The sequence below is a fragment of the Salvelinus alpinus genome, chromosome 15, assembly GCF_045679555.1.
Source record: "Salvelinus alpinus chromosome 15, SLU_Salpinus.1, whole genome shotgun sequence".
NCBI lineage: Eukaryota > Metazoa > Chordata > Actinopteri > Salmoniformes > Salmonidae > Salvelinus > Salvelinus alpinus.
In genome coordinates, this window is record NC_092100.1 from 28,995,284 (window position 1) to 29,008,392 (window position 13,109).

Genomic DNA, 13,109 nt, shown 5'->3' on the forward strand with positions numbered 1-13,109 from the left:
GAGGAATAACCGATAGACAATCTCATGCCTTTTCGAGTGGAATTCCCTTTAATGCAGACAAGACATTTTTAAAGCTGAAAAGGGTAATGTCATACTTTAGTCTGCGATTAAGGCCTGCAAATCACAATGGCACACATTTACACTTCCTCGCCCAGCATTAGGAGATACTATTGAAATATGTAAAAAATGTAAATAAACGGTAGAACTGGCGAAAAAAAGAAAAGAGCAAACCGAAGCCTAATGGATTTCGTATTTTCCAGGTGTCAGTATGATATATATAGTAGTCTATCCCCTTCTCTCAGATAATGGGCCTTTTCCTGCAGACTGTCTCGGCGCCTGTCATCTCTAGGACGGACCGCGCAGCATCCCGTCCAGCCCTCCCCACCTCACCCTGCCTCAGCCCCTCCCCCTTCGCCACAGGCTCAAACCTTCCCCACAGGCTCAAACCCTCGCCCCAGTCTGTCCAATCCATCACATCACCAGACCAGACATCAGAGTGGCAGCAGTCCGCATCTTGACTGACAGCTATAAATTATCATTGACTTATTACTTCAGCAGCCAACCGTCAAATGACAAGTGTAAATGAACAGTGCGGAGAGCGCGAAAGGAGGGGGAAGCTGAGGCTTTTCAGTATCGTAAGCAATAAGAGCAGTACCTATCCTCTATTCAAAGGAAGATTTCCTGCTATATCTTGCCAATTACATTTCTTGCTCAGTCATTGTGCTCGGTCCTCCCATCGTCTGTGCCAGAGAGAAAGGAGCGCCCCCCTCAGGAGATTCTGCTCTCCAAACGAAACAGGTTCTACCCAGTTTGCACCCTAAGAGCTGACAATGGAGCTATTTATATACCAGGAGAGCTCAGGTCATGTCTCCAAACACAACAAGACACACAGAGAATACATCTGAATAAATGTATACATTTCCTAGTGAACTGGCATTATGTGGAAGAATATAACAGAGTACCAAGATTAGGCTATGCGTATCATTCTATGGTTTCCAGAAAGTGAAGGGTCAAAAGGGAGGGGGAACTTATCCGCATTTTTTTATTTAAAAACAGTACACTTTAGGCTATCATTTCATATTTAGGTTCTAAACTCCCTGAGTAATGGACAAAGAAGCTGTAAACTCCCTGGATCTTTTATTCATGGCATATATCCAGCCAAATACACATGTGCAGTATGTAACATATATAGCCAGCTGGTCTGACTCGAGAACCTTCTCCTACATAATTGCATTGTCCCTCAAAATTTGTGTGGCGTATTTACTGCATACAATTTTGCAAGAACAGAAAACATTCACTATAGTTCACTAAAGTAGAACTCAAGAAAAAAAGGACAGTATAGGAATAAATGTACATGTAACACATGGGCCATATCACGGTGCTGATTCGTGTCACATACATACATGCGCACATACATACAATTCTTCCCAGGGCTTAGTCAAACGAGCAGTCTAAAGGTTCACAAATGATAGTGATTTTACTGTGTCTGTACATAGTTACAACATCACACACAGAAAGCATTCTAGAACATCTTAAAATCAATTCTCTAGCATCTGGATTTACATGTTAAATTCTATGTTTCATCCTTTTCCCTTAGTTCTGCATGTAATGTACTGATGCTCAGCAGTTCCACAGAGATAGAAAGAAAAAAGTGTGATGGGTCAGTAGCTGAAAACCTGCATCTTCATTTACTCTGACAATGAGCGGAGCAGGGGAGGTGAAACCCCACCCTTATGCCACCACTTCCTGTGTGGAGAATAAGCATTCATATAACTGACCACCACCACCTCCACCATCATCACCATCTTCATAGTCACAAACAGAGATAGTGACAGAGTGAGATAGAGGAAAGAGAAGGTGACAAGGTGACAGACAGATCGTGACAGAGACAGAGCAGATGTACAAACGCAGAGTGTCTGTGTGTGGAGGCAATACTCACTCATGCTGTGGCTCAGCCTGCCAGGCAGGGAGAGAGAGAGAGGAGAGGTGCAGTTAGCCAGGCGTAGACAGACCTATGCCTGACACTAAACACACTGCCCTGTCTCCATCTGAAGAACTGAGCCGGCGCCATTCTGGGGCGTTTTCGGACCATCCTCTGACAGGCCCGCATCGCAGACGCTGCACCTTCCTCACCCAATGTGGGCCACCGGTGTGAACCCAGAGATGTGCCACATGAAGGGTTACTGTAGGCTGTTTTATTGTTGGAGGACTATACCAAGTCAGCCCTCAGACGCAGGGGGGGGGATCAAGGAGGAGTAATTGCTCAACCTCACAGGCCTTCCTCTCTCTATCAGCAGATCCTCCCCTGCCGCCTGCTTCTTTCCAGCATCCCTACCGTCCTCTTCTCTCAGGGCCACTCATTTCTTCCTTTTTTTAAAAACATCTATGCATCCTTCCCCTTTTCCTCCTCCCCTAGCGCAATGCAATTATGGTAATGGTTTTTCTCCCCTCTGCTGATGGCTTCCGACATCCTGTCCAGAAATTGGGCTAATAATCCTCTTAAGGAGTCATGTTTAGTTAATGAGAAGGGTGCAGTGGCTTCTCAGGGGGGCATACAGAGTACACAGCTGCACAGACCAGACATGCTGCACATGTGAAGCTATTTAACCAAAGTCTGCTGTAGCAGCAGCTGCGCTTATCAGACTGTCCAGAGAATACATGCCATCACTATAGCTGCTCTCAGAGAAAGATGGGGGAGGGAGAGAAAGAGGGGGAGGGAGAGAAAGCAAAATATGGAATTGAAAAACTGGGAAAGAGAGAAAGACACTTCTCCTTTTCGCCATTTTATCATTCGACTGTGATCCAGCTCCCTTTCCATGTCTTTCTCGCCTCTATTCGATCTTCATTTCAGTTTAATTCCGTCCATTTTCTCTATCTTTCCCTTGGATATTTCTATTACCCCTTTCTCACTCTCATTCCTTCTTTATCTCCATCCTCACTGATGTGAGCCATGCCTCAACACATACAAATATAACAAATGTTTTAAAAAAAATATTTTAAAAAAAACACAGTAGGCTATATACATACCTTAAATGTAAATGCGGGAAATCATATGCATTACCACCCAAATATACTACAGACATCATTCACACCCCAATTCCTCTCTGTGAGCCGCCCACATAGAGATAAGAGCGGCTACGCCTCATCAGCATCCAGCATTTCCTTTGTCTTCTTAAGCTTCCCTTTGAGCACTTGAACATACAGTACTACACAGTGCAATCACACTCAATGTAAAGAATACCACACAATATTATTACCAGTGCCTAGGCTACTGAAAAGACTAAGCTATGACTGCAGTGCAGACAATAGGGAAAATACCATTCAGTTCCACTGACTGCACATAGGCTACCACATACAAGTATCATCTCCTGGCCTAGCCTAAATGTCGTGACTAATAAATAGCTGAAAAGGGTGGCAATCCATAGACTAGTTATAAAAGATGACTTAGCAATCAAAGCACACAGTTTGTAACATAGGATATTTGAAGAAAAGTGAATTTCATTGTCCAACAGTTTGATGATAGATCTTCAATAGCTTTTTATTGTAGCTTGACTCAACTCTACAGATGCTCCCTGCCCGTAAGGTTAACACGAGACACCAGTAATGTGAGAGTAATACTGGCTTTATACAGCAAGGTCACACAGTTTCTCTAAATAAATATTCCATTAATTGCCTATGAAAACTGTCATGTAAAAAAATGGACAGGAATGCAAAGGTATGCACAGTGGAGGGGGAGGATAAACAGACAGAACAGTAGAAGGCCAGCCACTTCCCACTGTGTCTGGCCCACGCACTCAACTTAGTCCAGCTAAAAAGGCCTTGTTAAATCCTGCAACAGGGCTAAGTGCACTTCCAGTAAAACCAAGGCTCCATCCGGCCAGCCCACCACATGTAAGGTTGGGGATTATGAGTGGGAGAGGGAGCACTGGGGTCATCAGAAAATGAGGCGATCAATACAGAAATATAACACCCCAGTCATTCACTGACTATCTGCAGCCTTCCCATCCCCCACAACCCTATCATAGGCCTAATTTGTATAATCATTTCCTGATGGTGTGGATGACACCCTCTTCTAGAATAGGCTAATCAATGCATTTGATACAGCAACAATATTATTACCATGGCTAAAATGAATATTGTAGGGTCAAACCAATTAAGAGCAAAAGAGAACATTGTGTGTTAACGTTTGACGGTCTGGGTGTGGCCAGAGGATGGTAGTCTGTCTTCAAGCCTCATCATTTTCTCGTGTGCTTTTACATGTGACTACTAACACAATGGAATAACTGTATAGTAATGCTGCTAATCTTCTTTTTCAACATACTGCACATTGACTGGAGGTTCTTCCCGTTTCCCTTCCTCATCTGAGACAGTTCAGACTGTTCCCACTAAATGGCTTCAGATTTGCAGAAACATCATCCGTTGATGTAACAATTGGCAGAAAGTAAGGGCTACCATTAACTGATTAGCAGGCATTTCACATTTCATTGACTTGCATAAAAACCCAGGGAACATCATCCCAGCTGCAATTCATCAGCACACATGGAGGATGGGGAAAAGCCAGTGTATAGACACAAAAGAAAAACAAATAAAATGCCTGCATATTGCCTTTTCTAAAACAGACACAGATCACAGGTGGACACTGGACAGGGTTTGGAATAGTGATGGGGAAGAAATAAAATCGATACAGTTACATGTTGGGATATTATTTTTGATGATACATCGTATCGTTTTGACAATATTGTAATATTATTTTTGCGCTAGTTGGCTGTAACTGCATCAAAACTTCATAGCTAGTGATGAGCAATTAGTGCTTTTTCAGGGGGGGGTTCAGTTTCGGTTAGATTTGTTATCACGGTTTTCGATTCCGGTTTCGATTATTTGCACTATGCATTATGTGGGTTGAATGCTGTAACACAGAATAAAACTATTAAGAAAAAAAGTCCCATGATGGTTGTAACTGCCAATTACTGCTTAGTAGTGACTTGCCTAGTTAAATAAAGGTTCAATAACAATTTATTCACCTTACTTTAATAAAAAATGTCAGGTGTATATTATTTGATTATTTTAACATTTAATTCCAAGTCTTCTCATCTCAACAGAGCTGCTGCCTATGCTGTCTGACAAATCACTATTTTGTAGTTCTTTAAAGTAAATAAGGAATACTTTTATGACTGCTGAATACCAACTATCAATCACTTAGATCATGTATTTTCAGGTAGAGATACCTCGGGAAGAAACAGCTGCTCTCTATATCCCCTCACAATCACACATTCTTCTCTCTTCCATAGCAGGTGTAAAAGAAACAGACCGGACAAGTAGAGGTGCAATGGATTATGGTCATTGTAATCAATTACCACGTTTTATGAGCTAAACTATCTAGAATATTGTCCAGTTGGAAACTACAACTCCCTAGTATCTCGCACAGTTTGGGCTGGATATGATTTATCTCTAGAGAAACTCACAGAAACTCATGAGCGCACAGAAAAAACCCTCACAAAATGGAATTCAAATAATTGAACGGATGTTGGTCAATGAGTTCTTAAAAAAAAACTAAAAAACAGTTAATCGCTCAGCACTATTCATAGCTTGTTCTCCAACTTCTTTTGAAATAGGGAGCCAATTTGTTTTCAGCACTTTTATTTCCATGACTGATCAAAACAAATGTTCTCAAGGCCGTCTCGTCACAGCATTGAATCGCAACACGAATCGTATCAGCGCCAAAGTATTGTGATAATATCTTGATGATCGGCTATGAAAAGCCAACTGAAAATTATTCATGATTATTATTTGACCATGCTTGTCACTTATGAACATCTTGGCATAGTTCTGTTATAATCTCCACCCGGCACAGCCAGAAGAGGACTGGCCACCCCTCATAGCCTGGTTCCTCTCTAGGTTTCTTCCTAGGTTTTGGCCTTTCTAGGGAGTTTTTCCTAGCCACCGTGCTTCTACACCTGCATTACTAGCTGTTTGGGGTTTTAGGCTGGGTTTCTGTACAGCACTTCGAGATATTAGCTGATGTACGAAGGGCTATATAAAATAAAATTGATTGATTGATTGAATATCGTATTGTGAGGTCCCTGGCAATTCCCAGCCCTAGTTTGAAACCCACTATAATATGGCATGTATCCATTTAGGTTCTGAACAGATTACAGCGCCACTTGATCATCAATGGGTTATTCCATAGCTAGTAAAAATACAAGTATACCAAACATTAGGAACACATTCCTAATATTGAGTTGCAATATTCGTCGGGGCATGGACTCTACAGTTGTGGCCAAAAGTTTTGAGAATGACAAATATTAATTTTCACAAAGTCTGCTGCCTCAGTGTCTTTAGATATTTTTGTCAGATGTTACTATGGAATACCGAAATATAATTACAAGCATTTCATAAGTGTCAAAGGCTTTTATTGACAATTACATGAAGTTGATGCAAAGAGTCAATACTTGCAGTGTTGACCCTTCTTTTTCAAGACCTCTGCAATCTTCCCTGGCATGCTGTCAATTAACTTCTGGGCCACATCCTGACTGATGGCAGCCCATTCTTGCATAATCAATGCTTGGAGTTTGTGGGTTTTTGTTTGTCTTGAGGATTGACCACAAGTTCTCAATGGGATTAAGGTCTGGGGAGTTTCCTGGCCATGGACCCAAAATATCGATGTTTTGTTCCCCGAGCCACTTAGTTATCACTTTTGCCAAGGTGCTCCATCATGCTGGAAAAGGCATTGTTCGTCACCAAACTGTTCCTTGATGGTTGGGAGAAGTTGCTCTTGGAGGATGTGTTGGTACCATTCTTTACTCATGGCTGTGTTATTAGGCAAAATTGTGAGTGAGCCCACTCCCTTGGCTGAGAAGCAACCCCACACATGAATGGTCTCAGGATGCTTTACTGTTGGCATGACACAGGACTGATGGTAGCGCTCACCTTGTCTTCTCCGGACAAGCTTTTTTACGGATGCCCCAAACAATCGGAAAGGGGATTCATCAGAAAAAATGACTTCACCCCAGTCCTCAACAGTCCAATCCCTGTACCTTTTGCAGAATATCAGTCTGTCCCTGATGTTTTTCCTGGAGAGAAGTGGCTTCTCTGCTGCCCTTCTTGACACCAGGCCATCCTCCAAAAGTCTTCGCTTCACTGTGCGTGCAGATGCTGTACTGGTGGTGCCCTGATCCCGCAGCTGAATCAACTTTAGGAGACGGTCCTGGTGCTTGCTGGACTTTCTTGGGCGCCCTGAAGCCTTCTTCACAACAATTGAACCGCTCTCCTTGAAGTTCTTGATGATCCGATAAATGGTTGATTTAAGTGCAATCTTACTGGCAGCAATATCCTTGCCTGTGAAGCCCTTTTTGTGCAAAGCAATGATGACGGCACGTGTTTCCTTGCAGGTAACCATGGTTGACAGAGGAAGAACAATGATTCCAAGCACCACCCTCCTCTTGAAGCTTCCAGTCTGTTATTCTTACTCAATCAGCATGACAGAGTGATCTCCAGTCTTGTCCTCGTCAACACTCACACCTGTGTTAACGAGAGAATCACTGACATGATGTCAGCTGGTCCTTTTGTGTCAGGGCTGAAATGCAGTGGAAATGTTTTTGGGGGATTCAGTTCATTTGCATGGCAAAGAGGGACTTTGCAATTAATTGCAATTCATCTGATCACTCTTCATAACATTCTGGAGTATATGCAAATTGCCATCATACAAACTGAGGCAGCAGACTTCGTGAAAATTAACATTTGTGTAATTCTCAAAACTTTTGGCCACGACTATACAAGGTGTCAATAGCGTTATACAGGGATGCAGGTTCCCGTATGTATTCGTGATACAGACAGGAAACTGTTGAGCGTGAAAAACCCAGCAGCGTTGCAGTTCTTGACACAAAACTTGTGCAAACCAGTGCGCCTGTCATACGCCGTTCAAAGGCACTTCAATCTTTTGTGTTGCCTATTCACCCTCTGAATGGCACACATGCACAATCCATGTCTCAATGCTTCAAAATCCTTATTTTACACGGATTGGAGTGGATTTAACAGATGCCATCAATAAGGAATCATAGACTGATCAGGTGAAAGCTAAGTCAGGGAAAGAGCAGGTGTTCTTAATATGTTGTATACTCAGCGTATGGTTGTTTCTGATCCCTGATTATTATGAAAATATCCACAAATTTGTCCACGTAACTTTTTTTTTTTTTTTTTTTTACACATCTCTATAGGAGTCAGAGCTAAGAGCAGAAGTTCAGAAAGTAATAACTATCTATCTACCAAAGACAGTTCAATAACCCCCAAATGCAAATCACATAGATATCTACAGTTGAAGTCAGAAGTTTACATACACATAGGATGGAGTCATTAAAACTTGTTTTTCAACCACTCCACAAATGTCTTGTTAAATAAGGATCGGCGTTCCGTCAACGGGACAGTTGTAAATCATGCAGTGCGTTATATCAAGATAGCAGATTTTAGAGAAACAACAAACGTCGGCACATCTTATATCTGTGTCTTATATCGGCTGAAAGCTTACATTTTTTTTAATATAACTGCACTGTCCAATTTACAGTAGCTATTACTGCAAAGAAATGCCATGCTATTGTTTGAGGAGAGCGCCTAACAACAAAACACTTTTTTGAACACAATAGGTTTGATAAATTCACCTCTGAAGGTGAAATGTGAACTTACATTCTGAAATCTTGCTCTGAGTTATCATCCAAAGGGTCCCAGAGATAACATGAAGTGTCGTTTTGTTAGATAAAATCATTTTTCATATCCTAAAAAGGTCCATATAGCACACACGATCGATTTTGCAAATTGAACGAGTGGAAATACAAAGAAAAGAATCTGTGAAATCTCACCCTAAACGTTGTTTGAACGAGTCAAATCACGTTCGTATCTATTCCTCAGAGATCCTAGAAGGTAACAAGACTTCACCATTTCATTAGGGGTGTAGTATATCCTATAGAACACCATATTTGGTCAGAGAGCATCACCTTCATGGCACGCCAATGACGCGGGCGGCCATCACTTGAACTAATGTATCTTGTCAAATAATCAGCAATCTGGGTCAAACAAAGCTAGCTAGATAGCCAATGAGCTGGGCTTCCCGGGAGTATCCCGGAAACCATGTATATGTCGTAAAATGTAGGTACTAACCTTGTCCGACAGCATGCCTTTTCATTTTGGACAAAAATTATAAGGATATTCAGAGTTATGAAGTTATGAAAACTGGTTGTTTTGCAAATGTTGAACTAATAATATGGCTACTAATACTTGAAAAGCTAAATCAAAGTCCAAGTATACAGATTTGACAATATTCTTGCAGAAAAATGGGATATGAATGTCTTTTTCAAAATTTGCCAAATGTACCTGGGGACTTCACACTAACAGTCTTGGGGATCACTCATACTCCAAGTTATCCATCTGAAACTTTGCGCGCACACTGCTGCCATCTTGTGGGCACTATCGGAATTACAACCAGAGTGATGGCTATAACAGTGGCCTTTCCCTTGCATTTCAAAGATGGTGGTAAAAAAAAAAGTTGGTTATTTCTTTGTATTTTCTTCTACCAGATCTATTGTGTTATATTCTCCTACATTCAATTCACATAAACTTCAAAGTGTTTCCTTTTAAATGGTACCAAGAATATGCATATCCTTGCTTCAGGGCCTGAGCTACAGGCAGTTAGATTTGGGTATGTCATTTAGGCGAAAATTGAAAAAAAGGGGGCTATCCCTAAGAAGTTTTAACAAACTATAGTTTTGGCAAGTCAGTTAGGACATCTACTTTGTGCATGACGCAAGTATTTTTCCCAACAATTGTTTACAGACTGATTATTTCACTGAATCACAATTCCAGTGGGTCAGCATTTTACATACGCTAAATTGACTGTGCCTTTAAACAGCTTGGAAAATTACAGAAAATGATGTCATTGCTTTAGAAGCTTCTGATAGGCTAATTGACATAATTTGAGTCAATTGGAGGTGTACCTGTGGATGCATTTCAAGGCATACCTTCAAACTCAGTGCCTCTTTGCTTGACATCATGGGACAATCAAAAGAAATCAGCCAAGACCTCCACAAGTCTGGTTCATCCTTGGGAGCAATTTCCAAACGCCTGAAGGTACCACCTTCATCTGTACAAACAATAGTATGCAAGTATAAACACCATGGGACCACGCAGCCGCCATACCACTCAGGAAGGAGACACGTTCTGTCTCCTAGAGATGAACGTACTTTGGTGCAAAAATTGCAAATCAATCCCAGAACAACAGCAAAGGACCTTGTGAAGATGCTGGAGGAAACTGGTACAAAAGTATTTATATCCACAGTAAAACGAGTCCTATATCGACATAACCTGAAAGGCCGCTCAGAAAGGAAGAAGCCACTGCTCCAAAACCACCATAAAAAAGCCAGACTACGGTCTGCAACTGCACGTGGGGACAAAGATCGTAATTTTTGGAGAAATGTCCTCTGGTCTGATGAAACAAAAATAGAACTGTTTGGCCATAATGACCATCGTTATATTTGGAGGAAAAATGGGAAGGCTTGCAAGTCAAAGAACACCATCCCAACCGTGAAGCATGTGGGTGGCAGCATCATGTTGTGGGGGTGCTTTGCTGCAGGAGGGACTGGTGCACTTCACAAAATAGATGGCCTCATGAGGAAAGAAAATGATGTGGATATTTTGAAGCAATATCTCAAGACATCAGTCAGGAAGTTAAAGCTTGGTCACAAATGGGTCTTCCAAATGGACAATGACCCCAAGCATACTTCCAAAGTTGTGGCAATATGTCACGTAGAGTAGGCCAGAAGGCTAAACTGTAAAACCTAACCTCTATCAAAATAAAAAGATGGCGGAGCCGCAAAAGTTCTTCTGTGCAAAGGTGTTTATTTACAAAGTGATTCCGGAACAAAAACAACAGTACTGCCATCAAACGTCTACCTTATGGGACAGCTAAAAACAATGCTACCCCATCCACAGCTCGATCCAAAATGCCTTTGTTAACTTATCTTATAACGGAGCAGGGAGGAGTGATGAATGTGTGCGTGCGTTAAAGAACCAAATGCTGCCCGCGGCCAGTGACGGACTTCTACGTCACATTACTTTCCTCCTCTCCTGAAGCGACCAGGTTCGGGAGCCTTGATAGGTAGTCCGCCGTGATGTTCTCTTTTCCTGCCTTGTGACGGACACAGAACCTGAAGGGCTGGAGCTCCAGATACCACCTGGTCACACGAGAATTCCGGTCCTTCATGGTCTGGATCCAGGTCAGTGCTCTGTGGTCCGTGTGCAGGTCAAATTCCCTCCCAAGAAGGTAGTAACGGAGGCTATCTAGGGCCCACTTTATAGCCAGGCACTCCTTCTCGATTGTAGAATACCTTGTTTCCCTTGGCAACAGCTTCCGACTCAGGTACAGCACAGGAAGCTCTTCTCCTGGCTCCCCTTGGGCCAGTACAGCTCCAATTCCCACAGCCGAAGCGTCCACCTGCACGAGAAACCTCTTCCGAAAATCAGGGGTCTGGAGAACAGGGAATGAGCACAGTCGTTTTTTCAGTATCATGAAGGCTTCCTCACACTCCTCAGTCCACTTCACAGGGTTGCTGGCCACCTTTGAAGTGAGGTTGGTCAGAGGGACAGCGATGGTCGAAAACTGCGGAATGAATCTCCGGTACCACCCTGCCAGACCTAGGAAGGACTTCACCTGTGTCTTGGTTCTGGGTTGAGGGCTGTTCCTGATGGACTCCACTTTGTCCACCTGAGGCCGAACTTCACCCTTACCCAGCTGGTAACCCAGGTACTTTGTCTCCTGTTTTGCCCACTCACACTTCAGGAGGTTAAGCGTGAGGCCTGCATCATGGATCTTCCCCAGGACTCTGCTAAGATGCTGTATGTGCTCCTCCCAGGAGTGGCTGTAGATCACCACGTCGTCCAAGTAAGCAGCACAGTAATCGTCACAGTCCTGGAGGACCTTGTCCATCAACCTCTGGAAAGTCGCAGGGGCCCCATGAATGCCAAACGGCATGACCTTGAACTGGAACAGGCCCATCGGCGTCCGGAATGCAGTGTAGGCCTTGGATTGTTCATCCAGGGGCACCTGCCAGTACCCTTTGCAGAGATCCAATGTGGTGATGTAATGAGCTCTACCTATTCTCTCCAGTAAGTCGTCAATGCGGGGCATGGGATAGGCATCAAACTGGGAGATAGCATTCACCTTACGGGAGTCCATGCAGACGCGCAAAGAGCCATCCTTCTTTGGGACAATGACAATAGGGCTGCTCCATTCACTTGAAGATGGCTCGACAACATCCATTTCTATCATGGTGTGGACCTCCTCCTTGAGGGCTACTACCAGCCTCTCAGGCACACGGTAAGGATGCTGGCGGACAGGGTTCTGGCCAGGCTTCAAACGAATGACGTGTTATAGGACTTTGGTTCTTCCTGGTCTCTGACTGAAGAGGGCTGGATACTTGCCAAACAGCTGCTTCAGTTCATCTTGCTTGTCTTCTTCCAGGTGAGCCAGTATGACTTCTGCTCGTTCTTTCCATGCCTCTGTGACCCCATCCGACTCATCCTCTTCTTCTACTCTGCGGACCAGAAAGGACTTTCCCTTGGAGAGTTCCTCTTTCTCTTCCCAGGCCTTGAGAAGGTTCACGATAGGTTTGCTTCTTCTTACCCTTGTCGGGGTGCAGCACCTCGTAGGTCACCGGGCCCATCTTCCTCCCGATTAGGTACGGTCCTTGCCATTGCGCAAGGAGCTTGCTGGTAGACGAGGGAAGGAGGAGCAGGACTTTCTGTCCTGGCTCAAACTCTCTGTGGGGAGCGTGCTGGTCATAACCTCTCTTCTGGGCCTTCTGGGCTTGCTGAAGGTTTGCCCTAACTTCCTCTCGGTACCGCTCCAACCTGTCTCGCATCTGGAGGACATACTGGACAATCCCCTGTCCCGAGGTAGCTACTGGGGGACCTTCCCAGCACTTCTTCAGCAGGTCCAGTGGTCCCTGCACAGGCCATTCATAGAGGAGTTCGAATGGCGAGAAACCTGTCGATGCCTGAGGCACCTCCCTATAAGCAAAAAGCAGAAAGGGTAACCACTTATCCCAGTCTTTACCAGTGTCAGCCAC

General features: G+C 43.6%; 1 protein-coding gene across 3 annotated transcripts in view; it reads right to left on the minus strand.

Moving 5' to 3' along the window:
- LOC139539871 (nuclear pore complex protein Nup93) overlaps positions 1-13,109 on the minus strand; it is a 43,653-nt gene that overhangs the window by 13,379 nt on the left and 17,165 nt on the right. Inside the window, exon 1 of one of the 3 annotated variants that reach the window (XM_071343231.1) lies at positions 1,940-2,027. The exons of the other annotated variants lie outside the window; for them this stretch is intronic. The gene's annotated coding sequence lies outside the window, so the exon portion shown is untranslated. Of the gene's footprint in view, positions 1-1,939; positions 2,028-13,109 lie in introns of those variants that run through there. 3 annotated transcript variants of the gene reach the window in all.